Source organism: Phacochoerus africanus, chromosome X, assembly GCF_016906955.1.
Source record: "Phacochoerus africanus isolate WHEZ1 chromosome X, ROS_Pafr_v1, whole genome shotgun sequence".
Lineage (NCBI taxonomy): Eukaryota > Metazoa > Chordata > Mammalia > Artiodactyla > Suidae > Phacochoerus > Phacochoerus africanus.
The window spans coordinates 24,918,351-24,941,421 of NC_062560.1; positions in this window are offsets into that span (position 1 = coordinate 24,918,351).

Consider the following 23,071-nt stretch of genomic DNA (forward strand, 5'->3'; position numbering starts at 1 on the left):
CGTCTTTTGCTTCATTAAATATTTCAACTTACAGTCACAGAAGTACGTAGGAATTAGAGCAGGATTCTCCAAAATTGCTTAAGGCAGCTGAGGACTCTTTTCCAGTATTACAAAAGTGATTTCTCTTAAGTTTGTACATGTACAGACCTAGACACATCATGGTTTACATTGGCAAGTGGATAGACACTAAACAGTAGAAGTGCAAGAAGTCGATATTGTTTAAAATATTTGGAGTTCCCACTGCGGCACAGAGGAAACAAATCTCACTCGTATCCATGAGGATGTGGATTCAATCCCCAGCCTTACTCAGTGGGTCAAGGGTCCAGTATTGCTATGAGCTGTGGTGTAGGTCGCAGACACAGCTTGGATCCCATGTTGCTGTGGCTGTGGTATAGGCTGGCACTGTAGCTCCACTTGGACCCCTAGCCTGGGAACTTCCATATGCTGCAGGTGATGCCCTAAAAAGCAAAAAAAAAAAAAAAAAAATACATTTTTAAAATTAAGTTCAAAATTGATTTTAAATAATTTTGATTTAAAATTTTTATATTAGAGTTCCCAGTGTGGCACATTGAGTTAAGAGTCTGGCTGTCAAAGTTCCTGTCGTGGCTCAGTGGTTAACTAGGAATCATGAGGTTGCGTGTTCAGTCCCTAGCCTTGCTCAGTGGGTTAAGGATCCGGTGTTGCCTACCCATGGTGTAGGTTGCAGACACAGCTCGGATCCTGAGTTGCTGTGGCTCTGGCATAGGCCGGCGGCTATAGCTCTGATTAGACCCCTAGCCTGTGAATCTCCATATGCTGTGGAAGCGGCCGTAGAAAAGGCAAAAAGACAAAAAAAAAAGAGTCTGACTCTAGTGGCTCAGGTGACGGCACAGGAACAGGTTCAATTCCCAAATTCCCAGCCTGGTTGAGCATGCTAAACTATCCACAAATTGCTGCAGCTGTGGTTTGGTCACAAGTGAGGCTTGGATTGAACACCCTGGCCTGGGAACTTCTATATGCCATGGGTGTGGCCATAAAAAAAATAAATTAAAAATTTTTTAAAATAAAAGTTTTATATTCAGCACTTATAAACATGAAAAGTGACAATGTTTTGAGTTTTTCTATTTAGTTGTAATTCTTGATGGCTATATATTCAAATTATATAAACTCAATACAATTATGTTAACTTATTATCTTTAATGTTTTTATTTTTTATTTATTTTTGCTTAATCTTTTAATGTTTTCCAATAAAATTTTTTGCCACAATGAAAATATTTTCTATCTGCCCCACAACATGTAGTACATACCAGTGACATGTGGCTATTATGCCACTCAAAGGGGACTGTTGAGACTGAGAGACTACACTTTAATTTTAGTTAATAATAGTTTGAATAATCATGTATTATTGTTAGTGGCTACTCTATCAGACAGCACAACATTAGAGTATTATTTTCTATTCATACAAATTATGGAAACGATTTTATGGTACATTAAACAAAGACAACAAAAGTGAACTGATAACTACATAATGAGTTCAGAACTCCCCATCTCATCATAAGAACACCCAAAAGTGTGTAAAATACTTAGTCATTCTTAATATTTTGCTCACTTTGTCTTATAGAAACACCTATTTTTCAATTTCATTGATATGAAAGCATACTAAAAAAAAGCATAAAATATATTTTATTTACTATATGGCTTGATTCACTTCTTTTAAATATTTAGATACATGACATGTACATTGTTGTATTTTCACAGGCCTGGAATAAAAGGGTTTACAGAGGTTAAGTTTGAAATCATTAACCACATTGCAAATAAATAGAATTATAAGCCACTCCCAGTTTGAATATTATATGAAGAATAATGTTTTCTGGGAGTTCCCATCGTGGCTCAGCAGTAACAAGCCCAACCAGGATCCATGAGGATGCGGTTTTGATTCCTAGCCTTGCTCAGTGGATTAGGGATACATAGTTGCCGTGAGCTGTGATGTTGGTCACAATGCTGCTTGGATCTGGCATTGCTGTGCTGTGGTGCAGCCAGGCAGCTGTAGCTCCAATTCAACCTCTAGCCTGGGAACTTCCAGATGCCATGGGTGCAGCCCTAAAAAGCAAAAATATATATATAATGTTTTCTGAGGTACTTCCATACTGTTTTCCACAGTGGTTGTACCAATTTACATTCCTACCAACAGTGTAGGAGGGTACCCTTTTCTCCACACCCTCTCTAGCATTTGTTATTTGTTGACTTGTTAATGATGGTCATTCTGACAGGTGTGAGGTGGTACCTCAGAGTAGTTTTAATTTGCATTTCTCTAATAATTAGTGATGTGGGGCATTTTTTCATGTGCCTGTTGGCCATCTCTATATCTTTGGAGAAATGTCTATTCAGGTCTTTTGCCCATTTTTTAATTGGGGTGTTGGTTTTTTTGCTGTTGAATTGTATAAATTGTTTGTGTATCTTAGAGATCAAGCCCTTGTCAGTCGCATCATTTGAAACTATTTTCTCCCATTCCATAGGTTGTCTTTTTGATTTTTTTTTTTTTTATGGTTTCCTTTGTTGTGCAAAAGCTTGTCTGTTTGATTAGGCCCCATTGGTTTATTTTTGCTTTTATTTCTGTTGCCTTGGGAGACTGACCTTGCCTTGGGAGACTGACCTAAGAAAACATTTGTATGGTTAACATCAGAGAATGTTTTGCCTATGTTCTCTTCTAGGAGTTTGATGCTGTCTTGTCTTACTTTTAAGTCTTCAAGCCATTTTGAGTTTATTTTTGTGCATGGTTTCAGGGTGTATTCCAGTTTCATTGATTTATGTGAGGCTGTCAAGTTTTCCTAGCACCACTTACTGAAAACTGTCTTTTTCCCATTTTACATTCTTGCCTCCTTTGTCAAAGATTAATTGACCATAGAACTACCATTTGACCCAGAAATCCCACTCTTAGGCATATATCTGGACAAAACTTTCCTTGAAAAAGATACATGCAACCGTATGTTCATTGCAGCACTATTTACAATAACCAAGACATTGAAAAAACCTAAATGTCCATCAACAGATGAATGAATTAAGAAAATGTGGTATATATACACAATGGAATACTACTTATTAATAGTAGTAAAATAAAAAAGGAATAAAATATTGTCATTTGCAGTAACATGGATGGAACTAGAGACTCTCATACCAAGTGAAGTAAATCAGAAAGAGAAAGACAAATACCATATGATATCACTTATATCTGGAATGTGATATACAGCACAAAATGAACCTTTCCACAGAAAAGAAACACACAGACTTGGAGAACAGACCTGTGGTTGCCAAGTGGGAGGGAGAGGGAGTGGGATGGCCTGGGAGTCTGGGGTTAATAGATGCCAACTATTGGATTTGCAATTGATAAGCAATGAGGTCCTGCTGTATAGCACTGGGAACTATATCTAGTCACTTGTGATGGAACATGATGGAGGATAATGTGAGAAAAAGAATGTATATACATACATATGTGACTGGGTCACTTTGGTCTACAGTAGAAAATCGACAGAACGTTGTAAACCAACCCTTAACGGAAAAAATCAAAATCATTTTAAAAAGGAATAATGTATTGCCCACTTAAAAAAATTAAACTATATGATACCATATTTTATAAAGAATGAGCAGGTGGAGAGTATGAAGAAAAGATCTGAGGAACACAGGACTAGAGAAGGACCCACAGGCAAAACTGTATGTGAAATGGTAAAGGCTCAAAGTGGTAATAATGCAAATGTCAATTTTAAAACAAGAAGAAAATACATCCAGGGAAGAATTTACATGCTATACCTTGGAAATAGGTTACAGAACTTGGACAGTTAGGGCTGAAGATAGTGATGTTAAATGAGAAACAAATGGGGAACTATACTCAGTATTATGTAATAACCTATAATGGAAAATAATCTGAAATATATATAACTGAATCAGTTTACCATATACCTGAAACTAACACAACACTATAAATCAACTATACTTCAAATTAAAAATAATAACAAAGAAAGAAAACAAAAAACATGATAGATGTAAATCATAACATTTGAAATAAAATATTAAAAGTGAAAAAAAAAAGAGAAAAACAAGTGGAATTTTTCAAAACATAACCTTGTGGTAAAGGCATGGCACTTACAAAGAAAGTCCTCAAATCTCAAGTTCTAGCATCACAATTCAGCTCTCTGTGACATGTTAAGCATTATCACTTGGATTTTTTGAGCATTAGTTTTGTAAATCAGAGTAACAAACCATGCCTCAGTGGGTGATTTAGAATCACACATAGTGTGGGTGAAAGTGCTTAGTATAATCCCAAGCATTGTGTAAAGTATAACTACAAGAAGTTATGATGTGTTTCCACACTAATAATCATCATTATTAACCATGACTACATGGTTCATCTTATGTCCAGGTTTATGATACTCAAAAAAGCATCCAGCATCCACTCAATGATTTTATTTTCTTTTGTTAAAAAAGCTAAGGTCTTTTGGGATCCTAAATGCATAATTTCTAAGGATTCCAAAACTAGGCAACCATGGCTAGAAATATGACAAATATAATAAACTGTTCCTGAAAGAAAAACAAAAAGACTTGGAAAGTTTGTGATGCATTTATAAAGGTTATTACAAATACCATATGATATCACATATGTGGAATCTAATATATGACACAAACTAAACTATCTAAAGGACAGAAACAGATTCACAGACATAAAGAACAAACTTGTGATTGCCAAGGGGGAGGGTATTGGGAGGGGTATGAACTGTGAGTTTGGGGTTAGCAGATGCAAACTATTACATATAGAATGGATAAACAGTAAGGTCCTACTGTATAGAACAGGGAAATGTATTCTATAATATCTTGAGACAAACTATAATGGAAAAGAATATAAAAAGAACATATGTATGTATAACTGAATCACTCTGCTGTATAGCAGAAATTAACACAACATTGTAAACTATACTTCAATTAAACAAATAAATACAAAATTATTATTTCAAGAAAGGAGGGCAATCCACTCATGTCTATTCACACTCAAGTTTATTTGTTAGCGCCTAAATGCTTAGCACCAAATGAATCGGCAGACAAAAAGATTTTGAGAGAGAGATTTCTGAAGTACAAGCTGAAAGTGTATCATTGCATGTAGTCTATTTCTAAATACACAGACTCTATTTAGTTTCCCACTTTGGCTAAGTTTCATTTCTTAGATCAGAATTAGTAAAATGGAAAAATTAATGTCTTTAATAACCTACTGGTCAAAGCAAACCCATAGAGTCAGTACAATCAAACGTGCATAAGAAAACTGAATAAACAAATACTGGTGTTTAAAGGCTGTGCTGTTGCCAGAAAAGGTTTATAGACATCATATGGCTTGTTAATTCATCACTTTGTTGATTCACTGAGTTAACTACAGTGGTTTGCAGAATTATAATTAGTTATAAGCCCTATTATAGTTACATCAAAGGCATGCTTTTTGAGCAGCTTTAAAAAAGGCACCCTGACAAGCAGTTAGGTCAACAAATCCATAAATACCTATTTTTTATTGCTGTATACATCATCAGAAACTATATCTGTTTACTTTTCTAGAACATGCTATTTTAGGCGTATCTGTACATTGTAATAACCCAGAAAGCTCACTAATATCAAGCCCTAAAATCATTTTCAGCAAGTATAATAATGCAAAAAGCTACTAGTTAATGAACATTTATATGCCAGATTATGTGTTAAACACTTTATCTGAAAAAACCAAACAAAACATTATTGAATGAGAATAATAACCCTACTTTTTTCATTGAAAAAAAAAAACTAGGACTTCAATTTCAAGTCTCTTGAGAGACATGAAAAACTACAAGTTAATTGAATACACCCTGCCCCCTACTGCCCTAACACCACTCAACAGCCTTGTTCTGACCCCACCCATCTCAGGAGAAGAAGCTGGGGTGGAAAACTACTGCCTTCCCAGAAAATAAACTTTAGTACCAAAATTAACAGGAAGGCCATTACTAGGCACTCTCAATATCCATATACACATCAGTAAGAAGACATCCAAGACCTCTAATTTTCCATCACCAGGAACTCATGCCATATATTCTAAGCACACTCTGTATCAGTCCTCTCCAACATTCAGCATCGTTTCAGACTATTTCATTGAAAATCCCATCTTTCAGTTAGAGGAAGAAAATTCAGGAAAGTACACATTTCTCTGAGGACAGTACTCCCCATGTATTGTATGTGTTTGTTATCATACAATTGTGCCTAGAAATAGGGTCAGTGTCTTCCTTGATTCTTATTGCCACTTCCAGGCAATTGTACTTTTACTCCCTATTTCTAGAAATTTCATACTCTCAAGGTAAATACCAAATAACAATGCTATTCTTGCTTTTTTTTTTTTTTTTTTTTTTTAATGGCTGTACCTGCAGCACATGAAAGTTCCCAGGCCAGGGGTCTAATCACAGCTGCAGTGGCAACCTACATCACAGCTGCAGCAACATAAGATCCTTAACCCACTCTGCTGGGCTGGGGATTGGATCTGTGCCACCTCAGAGACAGTGCTGGGTCCTTAACCTTCTGCCCCACAGCAGGAACTCCTATTATGCCCTCCTTGATGGAGGCATTCCTGCACCCTTGCTCCCTTCCTCATTATGGAACACACTGAGCTGCTGGCTCACTCTCATTCCCCCTTCAATTACTTCTTTCATAATTTCTGGTGATCTTTATTTCCAAATAAATGCCCATGTAGTTGGATTTCTCTTGTTAGTATGAATGAATTTGCCATGGTCCAGTTAAGGCTAACATTTTCCAAATGCATAAAATCATCTCTTTTTTCCTGCATTTCTCTTAACTCTATATTATTCTTTTCTCCCATTCCAGGAGATAATTATTATCACAATGGAATATGCTATAATATCACCTAACTAGTGGCTCAATTTTTCTGCTTTCTTTTACAACATATATCCTGAAAAAACCTGTCTATACCTGCTGCTTGTATGTCCTTTCCTCCAATTTTTTCTTGGTTTCATGCCAAACCTGATTTGCATGAACAGGGTTGCTATAACAAAAACTTATTTTTAACAAGGTCACAAAGGCCTCAGTATTAGCCAATTTATTGGCCAATTCTCAGTTCTTAAATTACTAGGTTTATTTATTGGCAGGATTTGACACCATTTTGGACACTCATTCTTTCTCATTTTTTTCACTTCAAGGACTCCTCTCACTCTGGGTTCTCCTACCTTCTGTCTACTTTTAGTCATCTCTACCAATTCTTTCTTACCTTCCATCATCTAGTAATGGAATAGCTTAGCACTCAGTCTTTTGATGACTTCGTCTCTGTGCTAGGTAATCCCAAGCAGACTCACCCTGATGACTTCCCAATTCATATACACTCTGAATGTCAGACTCATTTATTTAACTGCCCACTTGACATCTGGATTTGAATGTCTAATAGACATTTCAAATCCGTTACCTTAGAAACTTAATTCCCAATATCCCCCTACTTGCTAAACCTGTTCTCCCCAGTCCTGTCATTTCTATTTCTCTCAGAATAGAAACAAAGACCTTACCCTGATCTACAAAGCTCTACTTGATCCAGTCCTCTGAGACTCTGCTGACATTATATGCTACTGCACTCCCTTCACTCACTCAACCACAGCCAAATGACCTTGCTAATTTCAAGATTAAACCAAAGAAAAAAATCTGTCCCTGATACCTAGTCACTGGGCTGACACTCAGCACTAGGCATCAGTGCAATTACAAGCTGTCTTGATGCCAAAGATGAGGCCTTGGTATTATGCAAACTGGTGTGACATGCACAAGCTAGACCATGTTGTTCCCCTAGTAATTTCAATGACACCATATAAAGTACCAGAAATGCAGTCAACACTCAGTTGAATAAAGGGATTAAATGAATTAATATATTAAAAATAAAGTTACAACATGAATTTTTTTCTAAGTATAACATAGTTGTGGATTTGAATTGTCCAAATTGAGATAAGTCAAATTAGACATGCCTATGTTTAGAATACATTTCTACTAATAATCATTACCTACCATATTTGGTTTGCTGAAACTTCTAACTTAATCTTTAAAATCTGCTCCTCTCTGATTAGTGTACATTCTAGAAGTCCCTAGACTTCTCATTTGATTTTGTTTTTATGAGAGTGAGGGGGTTTAATTTTGCTCTTAGAATATGTTTTTCATATGAGTTTGGTTCCCACTTGAACTCAGCATCTGTCTAAAAGAACAAAAGTGTGGTTTGGACAAGTGGAGGTAATTTTTCTCTCAGTAGGTTCCCTTCATTCATCCAAGTTTAAATTGTTAGTTGCTATGAACTGTCTATTTGTAGCAGAAGCTCTGGATAAAAACTGAATATAGGGCTGCACTGTGATTTTGTTTATAGGATGAACTTAATTTTTCTTTCTCCCAGGGCTGTCACATTAGCCTGGTCTCCTATGTCTTAAGTTTGACTTTCCAAACTTCTTATTTAGAGATATGTGTAGAAAACCAATGAACAATTTCACTAGTATTTACCCTTTGAGGGGATCCCTGTTAGGAAATACTCTAGGTGGAATATAAGGAATCATGCTAATAAGTATGTTTTTGCTTGTGAATTGTCTAGAATTCTTACTTTTGAAATATATAAAAATGTGCTGAAGATATATTTTAACTCATGAGGCTATTTATCTACTTACATATTTCTAAAATTACACTAATGAATGTTGTTAAATCACAATGAGTATTAAATAGTCACATTATTTCATAACATAGATCTTACTAGGCCTGGGTATGAAGAAAAAATGTATAATATACATTAACTGAGCTACAATTATAATTTTTGAAAGCAGTTTTCAAAAAATCTAAGTAATTTGTTTGCAGGGTAAGTTATTTCAGTGTAGAAATACTTTTATTTAGGTTGTTTTTATTTAATTAATACTTTGTAAGGCTATATCATCTTAGGTACAGAATACTTATAACTGCTTTTTTTTAAATCATATTCAGGAAAAAAGTGTATTTATTTGTTTATATATAAATGTAGCTACATTGTGGGTTTGTTTATAGAATATACACTGTGAAGTACAGCATTTCTTATCAGCATTTTGGGTTTTTTTTAGCTGCCCTGCGGCACATAGAGCTCCCAGGCCAGGGATCAGATCTAAGCCACAGCTGCCACCTAAGCCGCAGGTGCAGCAACACTGGGTCCTTAACCCACTGTGCTGGGCTGGGGATTGAACCTGCATCCCAGCATTGCCAAGATGCCACTGATCCTGTTGTGCCACAGTGAGAACTCTTTTATTGCTATTTTTTATTAAAGAGATGTGCTTTAAAAAATACATATCTTAGACCTATCAATTAATGGTACCATGGCTAGATTTTCATCTCTATTGGATTTTCTAAAACATCTTATAGAGTCCCCTGCAACTCTCTCAAATAGCTACTTTTTTTTCCACTCCTAGAATAGCAAGCAGGATTCTTTAAAATTTTTAAAACTATCTCAATGTGATAATGCGCACATATGAAATATTTACAATTAATATCTTATTTAATAACGCTGTACTTAACACACTCTTATTAAAATGAAGAAAATCCGATCTCACCATTTTCATTAGCCATTATACTAGAAGTCATAGCAAGTGCAATAGGGCAAGAAAATGAAGTAAAAGCCATAAAATTTGTCAAACAATAAGCAAAATTGTCTTTATTCACAAACATACTTGTCCACATAGACGCCTTGTCCGAAGGAGTCTAAAAAATCCCAGGAGAGTCAAAAAGTAGATTTTACCCACCTAATACATAGAATACAAAACTTATATACAAACACCAATTTTATGTCTATATGAAAGAAAAAACATGGAAAATAAAATGAATGAACCATTCTATTCAAAGTGGCAAAATGTAAATATTTAGACTAAATTTAACAAAAGGTATACCACTCCTCTACACTGCTGAAATACATTAAAGAAAAGCTAAATAAATGGAATCTATACCAAGTTCACATATTTAAATATTCAATATTGCTGAGATGCACTTTCAATCTAAATTGATCTATAGATGTGGCACAATCCCAATTAATACCTCAGTGGGCTTTACTGAAATATGGAAATTCAAAGAACCAAGCATAGCCGAAGCAATTTTGAAAGCAAAGTGAAACTTGTTGGACTTACACAACATGATTTCAAGATTTACTATAAAGTTTCAGTAGTCAAGGCAGTGTGGTATTTATATGAGGCTATAAAATTAGATCAGTCCAACAAAATCAAGTCCAGAAATAGATTCACATATATAGATGAATTGATTTTGACAAGAGTATCAACACAGTTCAGATGAGATCGGGCGCGTTCAGGGTGGTATGGCTGTAGACAGTATCAACACAATTCAAAAGGGTCAGAAAAATCTCTTCAACAACTAGTGATGCAACAACTGAATATCCATCAGGGAAAACATGAACCTCACTCTCACACACAAAAATGAATTCAAGAAGAATCACAAACATAGAGGTAAAAGCTAAAACTATGAAGCTTCTTTTAAAAAACCCAAAAAGGTATCTACAGTCTTGATAAAGGCAGATAAAGACAGACAATAAATGCACCAAACAAAAAAGAAATATTTGCAATACATATAATCTCACGAAGACCTTGTATCCAAAGTATATTATGAACTCTTAAAACTTGAAAGTCTCATGAACAGATTCTTCACAAAATAAGTTAACTTTTTTTCGAATAATAAGGAAATTTTCTTAGCTAAATCACTGCAGAAATATTCTGGAAATGAAGCATGCTAATCTCCTAAACCCATTTAGAAATACATGGGAATAAATACATAAAAGTAAAACATACTAAAAAAAAAAAAAACAGACAAAAAGTTTTGAAACAAAATACATTATTTTAATTAATGAATACTATTTATTATGGACTATTTTTTTTTTTTTGTTTTTTCTTTTAGGACTGCACCTGCGGTACATGGAAGTTCCCAGGCTAGAGGTCGAATTGGAGCTGCAGTTCTCAGCCTATACCACAGCCAGAGCAACACAGGATCTGAGCCATGTCTTTGACCACAACTCACGGCAATGCTGGATCCTTAACCCACTGAGCAAGGTCAGGGATCAAATCCTTGTCCTTGTGGACACTAGTTAGGATCATTACCACTGAGCCATGATGGGAAATCCTGTTTGCTATGAACTATTAAGACATTTCTCTTATTCCCTTCCAAAGAACATGTGGGACAGGGAAAGTTTCACTTTAAATATAAAGTCATCCAGAACTACCTTCTTGTCACAAACATTTCATCTGGTCCCTTCACATTCACTACCCATCTGGCTATTTACCTTCATCTTTATTTATGTATTTATTTTTGTCTTTTATCTTTTGAGGGCCACACCCACAGCATATGGAGGTTCCCAGGCTAGGGGTCGAAGAATCGGAGCTGTTGCCGCCGGCCTACACCACAGCCACAGCAGTGCCAGATCTGATCTGCGTCTGTAACATAAACCACAGCTCAAAGCAATGCTGGATCCCTTAACCCACTGAGCAAGGCCAGGGATTGAACCCATAACCTCATGGTTCCTGGTCGGATTCGGTAACCACTGAGCCATGCATGACAGGAACTCCTACCTTTATCTTTATCAACTTTCAGACTTGTTATTTTGGGTTGGCGCTTTGGGAAGGGATTCCTTAGGAGATAATATCCAAGTGTCCTTAAGATAATTTTCTCTAACTTTTTATTTTATTATTATTTTATTATTTTTTAGCTTTTTAGGGCCACACCCATGGCATATGCAGGTTCCCAGACCAGGGGTTGAATCAGAGCTACAACTGCCACCTATGCCACAGCCACAACAACACAGGATCCGAGCTGCGCCTGCAACCCACACATAGCTCACGGTAACACTGGATCCTTCACCCACCGAGCGAGGCCAGGGATCAAACCTGCAACCTCATGGTTCCTAGTTGAATTCGTTTCCACTGCGCCACAATGGAACTCCTGCTCTAACTTTTTAATCTAACTCCACTGCACAATGACTCTCAAATATAGAATAAACTTAATTATCAAATTTTTGATCCTGAACACATAATTGAAATAAGGGCCATACAAGTACTTAATGCAAGTATTTCAAAGACCTTTTTAAAAACTACGAATTTCAGAGTTACCTGGTAGCCTAGCAGTTAAGGATTTGGCATTTGTCACTGTTGTGGTGAGAGTTTAATCCCTGGCCTGGGAACTTCTGTATGCTGTGGGTATGGCCAAAAACAAAACCAAAAATATTTTTTAAAAATTGCAAATTTCAAATATTACATAATATTTGGATGCCAACATTGAATATGCCATGTCTTAAAACAGCTATGAATAAGGTGGCATTTAGAACATTTTCACATTATTGATGTAGTAATAAAAGATTGCATATACTGAAAGGGAACGTGATTATAAATGTTATGCATCTATTCATATTTCCATATCCTTAAGTTTATGATGGAGTATAAAAGGGCTGAAATAAGAAATGAAGAGATTACAGTGTTGTGAGCACTGTCAAGTGCTTAAACAAGCTTTCCACCAGAATAAAGCCCAAAATTGAGGAGAAATTACTAGTAGTATAATCCAAATCAAGGAGGACAGGAACACTAGGGGCAAAGAAAAGGAAAGTTTCAAATAATATTTAAAAAGTGGAGCCAAAGAGGCAGATCCCAGAATATATGAAGCAGGGTTTATTGCCAGGTCATGGTAACAGTAAAAGAACAAACATGAGAATGATGAAGTTAAAAAAGCTATCCTGGTCAATTTACTCTCTTACAGCATAGGAAAAGAAATTTGATTTCAAAATATCAGATAAAAAACATGGATCCTGGTCAAGACTAAATAAAATTAGCATATGAAAAAAGATAAGGAACAAAACCATCTTTTAGAGACACTCAAGGTATAACAGAAATGTTTGCCCACAAACTAGATTTTTAACAAGTTACATTTCAATCAAAAATTATTTTCTCACCTTTATTGAGATACAACTGACATACAATATTGTGTAAGTTTAAGGTATACAATGTGATGATCTGATACATGCATATATTGTGAAAATTTTATCATTTTTATCAGCATAAGTGATCACCTTTTTTTAATGGTGAGAACATTTGAGATCTACTCTTAGCAACTTAAAAGTATGATTAACTATAGTCACCTTGCTGTACATCAGATACCTTTAAGCCATTTATCCTGTAACAAAAAGTTTGTACCCTTGTATCAATATCTTCTCACTTCTCTCTAACCCTCATTCCTGACATCTGCCATTCTAAAATCTGTTTAAGTTTTAGATTCTATATGTAAGTGATATTATACAGTATGGGTCTTCCTCTGTCTTATTTCACGTAACATTTTGCCCTCAAGGTCTGTATTTGTTGTTGCAAATGGCAGGATTTTTTTTGAATATTATTTCATTGTATATATACACCACATTTTTTGGTCCATGGATACTTAGATCATTTCTGTATCTTAGCTATTGAGAATAATGCTGCGATGAACATGGAGTGCCCATATCTCTTCCAGATAGCAATTTTGTTTCCTTTGGGTATATGGCCAGAAGTGGGATCACTGGATCACATGGTAGTCCTATTTGTAATTTTTTGAGTAACCTCCAAACTGGTTTTAACAATTTACATTCCCACCAACCGTGCACAAAATTTCCCTTTTCTCTACATCTTTGCCAGCATTTGTTATCCCTTACCATTTTAACAGTAGCCATTCTAACAGGTGTGAGGTAATATCTCATTGGTTTTTTTTAAGTATATAGTTGATTAAGAATGTTTCATCAAGTTCTGTTGTACAACAAAGTGACCCAATCACACACATTTCCCTGTGCTGTACAGTAAGATCCCACTGCCCATCCATTCCAAATATTCACTGTGGTTTTGATTCTGTTTTCTGATAATTAATGATGGTGAGCATATTTTCTAATGCCTTTTCATGAATTAAAAGAACTTAGTAATGAGATGACTGGAGAAAAGGAAGATTTGGAAAAAGTAGCATTAAGATTCAGAAGAGAATTATCAATAAAGCAATATTAGGAGTTCTCTTCCTGTCTCAGCGGTTAACAAACCTGAGCAGGATCCATGAGGATGTGGGTTTGATCCCTGGCCTCACTCAGTGGGTTAAGGATCTGGCATTGCTGTGAGCTGTGGTGTAGGTCGCAGATGAGGCTCAGATCCCGTATTGCCGGGGCTGTGGCGTAGGCTGGCAGCTGTAGCTCCAGTTCAATCCCTAGCCTGGGAACTTCCATATGCTGCAGGTACAGTGCTAAAAAGAAAAAAAAAAGAAAAAAAAAAGGCAAAATTATTTCAGATATGCAAACTAAACTAGAAGGAAAAACAAATGCACACAAGAAATACTGCCTTATGAAAAGATGGAACTTTTTATCATAAGGAATTGAAGAGAAGACAAAAAAATAGAGAAAAAAATCAAAGAAATGTGACAAAGAACCAATATACACAACATACTGACCAAAGCTATCAACACTGACACAAATTTTAGTGGAACTATTGGACTGTAAGAAAAAAGAGCAGTGTTCAGGTAAAAAGTCAAAGTCACATGTAAGAGAAAAATGATTTGTGAGATTTTCCCACTTATCCTCTATTATATATGTATAATTTATTATGTTATATAAGTAATTATTATTAAGAATATTAATGCCAAAAGGCAACAGAAATGTCTAGTTATTGTGCTTTGGTAAAGAAAACATTGGGTAAGAATTTCGTATCCAATCAATAAATATTTAAGTGTTAAGGCCAGGGCCAGAGACAATCTATTGAACATAAAGGAATTCAGCAAATATTTTTACCATGAGATTTTTATCTAGTAAAGTTGCAGACAATTAACTTTAGATATTTCAAACAACTGAAGATATAGTGACTTCAAGAGAGGTAATAAGAACTAAATTATTAACTACACTTAAGACCATAAGTTGGTTATAAGGGTGACAATATAATATGTAATGGCCAATATGTTCTGAAAATACAGATGATCTCAACTAAAATGGACAGAGATGGGGAGAGTACATGAAAAGTGAAATAAACTTACAGATTGCCTAGTAAGCAATAGGCAATTTAACAGAAAATTGAAATTTCTTCAATAGAAAAGTAAAATGACTATTTTAAATCTGACACTAAAAGAAAGGGAAGAAATGAGGAAGAAGGTATTAATTAGCTAAAACTAATTTCAAGGTTGGGAAGCAATAAATTATAGCCAAATAAAGATGAAGTCAATGAGACTATACATATAAAAAAAAACTAATTATTGAAAATATCCAAAACTTTCTAAGTTCCAAAAGATAAGGCAGAAAGAGAAAAATGTATCAATATGTACAAATGGGCTGAATTCCCCCATTTAAAAAAAAAAAAATGTTTTCCCAGTCAATCCCACAAGCCTGTTCTCCAAGTCCATGAGTTTCTTTTCTGTGGAAAAGTTCATTTGTGCCATATGTTAGATTCCATATATAAGTGATATCACATGGTGTTTGTCTTTCTCTTTCTGACTTACTTCATTTAGTATGAGAGTCTCTAGTTCCATCCATGTTGCTGCAAATGGCATTATTTTGCTCTTTTTTATTTTACTACTACTACTGAGTAGTATTCCATTGTGTATATACAGCACATCTTCTTAATCCATTCATCTGTCAATGGATATTTAGGTTGTTTCCATGTCTTGGCTATTGTGAATAGTGCTGCAATGAACATACGGGAGCATATATCTTTTTCAAGGAAAGTTTTGTCTGGATATATGCCCAAGAGTGGGATAGACTGGGAATCTGGGGTTAATAGATGCAAACTATTGCCTTTGAAATGGAATGTAATATACAGCACAAATGAACCTTTCCACAGAAAAGAAACACATGGATTTGGAGGACAGACCTGTGGTTGCCAAGTGGAAGGGAGAGGGAGTGGGATGGACTGGGAGTCTGGGGTTAATAGATGCCAACTATTGGATTTGCAATTGATAAGCAATGAGATCCTACTGTATAGCACTAGGAACTCTATCTAGTCACTTATGATTGCACATGATGGAGGATAATATAAGAAAAATAATGTATATATGTATGTGTGTGACTGGGTCACTTTGCTGTATAGTAGAAAATTGACAGAACACTCTAAACAAGCTATAATGGAAAAAATAAAAATCATTAAAAAATAAATAAATGTTTTCACATTAGGTAACACCGTTAAATCTAATAATATGCCATATACGAAAGATAAAACAAGGAGTCCCTGCCTTGGTGCAAAGGAATTGATGGCAGCTCGAGGATGCAGGTTCAATTCCAGGCCCAGCATGGTGGGTTAAAGGATCTGGATCTGGCATTGCCACAGCTGCAGTGTAGGTTGCAAATGTGGCTTGGATCTTCTGGCTAGCCCAGGAACTTCTTATGCTGCCAGGCAGCCAAAAAAGAAAAAGAAAGAAAGATAAAACAAATATAAAGGATGAGTATAAAAGGAAGGTAGAGTTCAGGAGGTTCTCTCTAAATTTTCAGTTTCCCTTTAGACATTTGCACTGTATAGTATCATATAGGAAAAATGTAAAGCTTTAGCGTATATTAAAACAATGAAAAATGCAGTGATCCATTTCACATCATCAAAATATATTCAACAGGCTTATTTTAAGATAGCTGGCCATATATTTATATTTCCAGGATTACATTACAATGAGATAACAGAATTCTTGAACTGCCGTCTTATCATTAGTACATTCTAGACTCTTATTACAGAGGGGCCACATACTAATTTTGATTCAAAAGCATTCTAGGGTAAGCAAACCTTTCATTATAATCACAGCAGCCACTGACACTCAGAACGCCAGTTAGTAATTGCTGAACCGTCACTGGGATAGGGTTAGAAAAGAGACAACTAGAAATTACAAATATTATAGGAAGTAATAACACAATATTTAAGTTTATTTTAAAGACATTCCTTTGAAAATGAATTTGCCCATTTGATATGCCTTTAACCAACTGCAGAACACATTGGTAAAATTCAAGTGTTCTTGAGAAACAATAATTAATGTTTCTTTCTTAATTTTCATGTCCTATCAATGCCGTCTACTCCCAATCTTTTATCAGAATATTGTTGAGGAGGTTTAAAAGCAATAAGAACCTATTCTCACTGGCCCATTTATTTTTAATTAAATCATAGCATTTCCTCAAGTCTCCTTCAGTGAACCATGTTTCACCTTTATTATAATTATTTCAATCACAGTGTCCTGAAATTCTCAACATGACTGATGTGTTACTCTGTTTTAATTTATATCCTACCAAGGCTTGTAAAGTGCCTTATCAATGGGGGAAGGGGGTTCCCTGTACCCTGAAATTCTCTCTCCCTCTAGATTTAGTTTTCATTTGACTTTACCCCCTCTGGGGTCTTTTTTTTTTTTTTTTTAAATTTTGGGCCTTGTATCTCCAACTAAAATGAGCCATCTGAAAACTTTTCTGTGACTCACTAGTCCTTTTCAGCAGATGGCACTGTTATTTAGGCGAAACGATTTGTCAACAGGGCAAGGTAATAATTCTTGTGTAAGATTTTTTCCCAGAACAATAGGATGTCTATGTGTGTAAAATTAACACTGACTCATACTGAAAAAGGAAAATGAGCTGAAGAAACTTCCCATGAAGCATGGCTATACCAAAATCATGTAGTATTTCAAATATCACAAAATACTCAAGAGGATTCAAACTGAAATGTTCTGTTGTCATTTTTTATTTCTATTTTTGTTAAAATGAAGGGTAATTTGGTAGCACTAAAAACCAAAGGCTTTTTCTCCTACTAAGCCTAAATAATCAGTAAGTTGGCCTTAATTTATATAGTTAAATATTTTTCAGATATCTACTTTTCTATAAATGGATAGCAGAGCCTGGATTCTACTGGAGTTGGGGTTTGAGAAAGGTTCAGGAGGAAGAGACTAGACCAATCACATATTAGCCAAGTGAAATCAGGATTTTGTGGGTCTGAGTTTTATCCATAAGATAGAAATGATAATACTAAAAAATAGAGGGTAAAAGGAAGAGATAATGGGCATAATTATTATTCACCCACCAGCTCAAATAAGCAAAAAGAAAAAAAAAAGTAACATCTGAGGCAAGAAGATCAAAAGGAATAGTCTTTCTTCTAACAAAAGAAGTGATTTCTACATACATTTCAATATACGCATTGCCATTACAACTGAGAAAACTAACAGTGGGCTTACGGGTTTCACTTTTCCATCTAGCAGCTGAATCTTCCTAAACCAAAAGGTCGTGTTACTTTCTGTACTTGCCAGGATGAGATTACCACAAAATTCAACTTTGTGTGTATACTATGATCATCATGGAACAATCTCAAGGACTTTGAACTCTACTCTTTTGGCGGGGGGGCATGCCCACAGCATGCAGAAGTTCCTAGGCTGAGGATTGAATCCATACCACAGCAGCAACTTGAGCCACAGCAGTGACAACACTGGATCTTTAACCTGTTGAGCCACCAGGGAAATCCTGAACCATATTCTTAAAGCTTTGTTTTTTTTTTTTTTAAACAAAAGTATCTCAGGCTTCTCATAGTATTTCATTGTCCAGATTCTGACTACACAGACAGTTCATGTGTTTTTATCAACTGCCAATAGATAGAATCTAGCACTTACTGATTTTGACCTTCCAAATTTAAAAAAAAAAAAAAAAAGGAGTTCCTGATGTGGTACAGTGGGTTAAGGATCCAGTATTGACACACCTGTGGTGTAGGTCACAGCTACAGCTCAGATTTCTATCCCTGGCTTGGGAACTTCCATATGCCATGCGTGCAGCCAATAAAGAAAAACAAAACAGGAGTTCCCATTGTGGCTCAGCAGAAACAAATCTGACTAGCATCCATGAGGATGCAGGTTCGATCCCTGGCCTTACTCAATGGGTTAAGGATCTGGCGTTGCCGGGAGCTGTAGTGTCGGTCATAGATGTGGCTCAGATCCCATGTTGCTGTGGCTGTGGTGTAGGCTGGTGGCTACAGCTCTGATTTGAGCCCTAGCCTGGGAACCTCCATATGCCACATATGGCCCTAAAAAAGCCAAAAAAAACCAAAAAACTTATTAAATAAAATTCTTAGTAACAAACACAGTATTTAGGGATTTTTTTCCTCCAGTGACAATAGTGAGGGGGCCTTGCAGTACCACTCACAGCACTGCATTCCAACTTATCCACATTCATCACCTCTACCAATTCTAGATTTTAGAAAATTCAAGCATCCTCTGACTATACATAGAGATTCCCTAGAGGGCAATCTCCTATCAGTCACATTAAAAATATCTTCCTCTTTTTCAAATGCCTAGAAAGATGTTTTCAGATTCCTTAAAGATGATCAACATAACCCTACTGAAGAGCAAACAACAAATATAACCTGGGAATGCATGTTTCGCCATAGCAGAGGGTGGAGTTGGTTGGAAATAAACTGATTTCTCAGGGATTGGAAAGTGATGTCCTGTCTGGTGAAAAACATTTAAAAATCCTTTTATTACTTATGGCCACATAATATTCCTCTGTGTGTGTGTGTGTGTGTGTGTGTGTGTGTGTACATACTCCATGTTCCTTATCCATTCATATTGGCCATGAAAAAGCATTAAATATTACCATTTGAAGCAAGATAGATGTACCTAGAGATTTTCAGGCTAAGTGAAGTAAGCCAGACAAAGACAAATATTATGTGTCACTTATATGTGGTATCTAAAAATAATACAAATGAACTTATTTATAAAACAGAAACAGACTCAGAGACATAAGAAGCAGACTTATGGTTACCAAATGGGAAGAGGGGAGGGATAAATTAAGAGTATGGGGTTAACATATATGCACTATTATATGTAAAATAAATAAATAACAAGACCTAGTGTATAGCACAAGAAACTATATTCAGTATCTTATAATAAACCATAATGGGAAAAATATAAAATATATATATATATGTATAACTGAGTCACTTCGCCGTACACGTGAAACTAACACAATATTGTAAATCTACTATACTTCAAAAAAATAAATTAAATAAATAAATAACAACTCTTTACCATAGAAATGGTGGAATTTGGTAGTTTCTGAGCGGTGGATTTCAGAAACGATGCATGTCAGCATATCACTGAGGTAGCCTATAATTCTTTACGTGTCTTATGGATTGCAGAAGAAGCAGATATAAAATAGATGAGGGTGTTTTCTACAACAGAAACATGAAGGAAGCATGTCTGACTTTTGAGTTTTGAGGTTTTGAAAAAGTGCCTTTTGAGGTTTTGAAAAAGTTCCTATTGTGGCTCAGGGGAAATGAATTCAACTAGTATCCATGAGGATGCAGGTTCGATCCCTGGCCTCACTCAGTGGGTTGGGGATCCAGCATTGCTGTGAGCTGTGGTGTAGGCTGGAAACGTGGTTCAGATCCTGGGAGTTGCTGTGGCTATGGCGTACACTGGCAGCTGTAGCTCCAATTCAACCCCTAGCCTGGGAACTTCAATATGCCACGGGGGGGGTGCAGCCCTAAAAAGCAAAAAAAAAAAAAAAAGGAAAAGTGCCTTAGGTGACTGTAATATAAACTTTAACAGGGACAGGAAAGAAGATTCAAAATATAAAGCCAAAGCATAAATGTGGCTTCCATAATCTAAGTGAGGTAAGTACAAAGCCAGGAATTTTGCAATTTAAGGGTAAAGATACATGTTAACTGTGCAGATCAATCATTAAAATTTCTTTCATATTAATTTAACTTGTAGGAATCTGTAACATGTGTCATTATTTCAGTTCCAAGAATGCTAGAGTAAGAGATTATAGCAAGCAATATTCTCTGAAAAATATTACCAATAGTATGACTGCTATCTATACAAAACCTAAACAAATTCCGTCAATATACAAATGCGAGTCCATGATTTTTAGATTTATTTCACCTGCTTCTTGGGGCACTACTGCTATTCCTCACAGATGAGTAGATGAAAAGAGTTTCTAAAAGATACAATATAAATAGTGGTGCTTTCCTTTTTTTGGTCTTTGATGGAATCAGATTTGTTTTGTAGTTCAGCAGCCTTCAGTGTCTTATTAAGAAAAAAGTCCAGGGAGATCCCATTGTGGCTCAACAGTTAGCAAACCCAACTAGCATCCATGAGGATGCAGGTTCCATCCCTGGCCTCGCTCAGTGGGTTAAGAATCTGGTGTTGCCGTGAACTGTGGTGTAGGTCGCAGACGTGCCTCAGATGCCGTGTTGCTGTGGCTCTGGCGTAAGCCAGCGACTACAGGTCCGATTGGACCCCTAGCCTGGGAACCTCCATGTGCCACAGGAGCGGCCCTAGAAAAGGTAAACAAACAAAAAAATTTACATTTACATTTCTGATGCTCCCCTCAAACAAAGGGAACATTTGATTAGTTTCAAATAGAAAAATAAAATATATTCACCTTCTATGGAATACCAGGGGTCTGCAAGCCAAACTATTTTCATAATAATGATATGCCATTTGCTTTTTTCACCCTCACTCTTTCTCAAGTTTAACAGTCAAGTTGTCCAGTGGTTTTGTGAAAAATTATACTGCAACAGACACAGAAATGAATGTGAGAAATCAACTATATCTTCTATTAAGCCAGGTAGTTTAAGACGGCCTTAGGAAGCTCCTGTACTCACCTCCTCCCCCCAACACAATCTACAGCTACATGTGGAATAATTTTCTCTGAAAAAGACTTAGAAACTAGCTGAGCAGCTCCTTTACATTAGGCAAAGGAGGGGAAAAAGCCACACTGAAGCAAGTAAGAGAGGCTAAGACCCAGTTTTACCAAAACATACCCTCTTCCACCCTGTACAGCAACCCACAATAGGTCGGGAACTCACAAACCTGGAGCTTCACACATCTGAGCTGTGGAGTGTTCATACCCTATACTGGGCATCCCAACTTTTAAAGACAAGCACCTGAGAGATGAGCCCCCAGGTCATCTGGCTTTCAAAAACGCCGGGGGTCACCACCACAAGAGCTATAGGGACCTGGGAAAGAGCTCTTAAAGGGCCTGTACCTGGACTCACAGACCCCAGGGTCCAGTGCAGAAGCAGCCATCTGAAAAGCACCCGGATATTATGTGAAAGAGACCCCTTTCCTAATCTTAAAGCTTCACCAGAAGGACAGGGGCTTGCTGGAACACTCTGGCTAGGGAGACTGTGGGGTGTCATTTTCATGCTCTGACTCTGCCAAAGCCATCGGGTGCCATTTTTTTCCCCTAAGAAAATAAGTCTAGATTTTCAGAAGTGTAGGGCAATGCCTTAGAACTATTTATTATGAAAATACATTTTAAAATATAATTCTATCTACATGCAGTAGGTTTGGTATTGTTATTTTTAAAATAATACATGTTTTACATTCTTTTCAGTTTTAATTTCTAACATCGTAAGTGTCAATAGGTTTAATTCACATCAACAGTAGTTTTGGGGCATCCCCCTTAATTTGTAAGAGTTTAAGTGGCTTAGCCAATACCACAGAGTTTGAGGACTATTGATCTAAAGACCTTTTTTTTTTTTTTTTCTTATGACCACACCTGCAGCATATGGAAGTTCCTGTGCTTGGGGTCAAAAATGGAGCTGCAGGCCTATGCCACTGCCACACCAACACTGGATCCAAGCCACACCTGCAACCTACACCATAGCTTGCAGCAATACTGGATCCTTAACCCACTGAGCGAGGCCAGGGATGGAACCTGCATCCTCAGAGACAACGTTGGGTCCTTAACCCAATAAGCCACAACAGAAACTCCAAGACTTGACAATTTCTATCTGTTCTGGTGTTTTGTTTGTTTGTTTGTTTGTTTGTTTTTGGTCGTGCCTGTGGCATGTGGAAGTTCCCCAGCCAGGGATGGAACCTGTGTCACAGTAGTGACACCACCAGACCCTGAACCCAGTGAGCCATGAAGGAACCCCTCTATTTGTTTTTTATCTCAAAACTTTGACCTAACAAATATCGGAATAGTTCAAAATTTTTGACCTTCTTTTAAATAAAACAAATATGTAATTCTGTTATTTTCAGAATGTGCCTTCAAAGATCTGATTCAAAGTGAAGGTACATACGCAGTAAGTTTACCTAGCAGGAATGCTTTTGGCAATCTTCA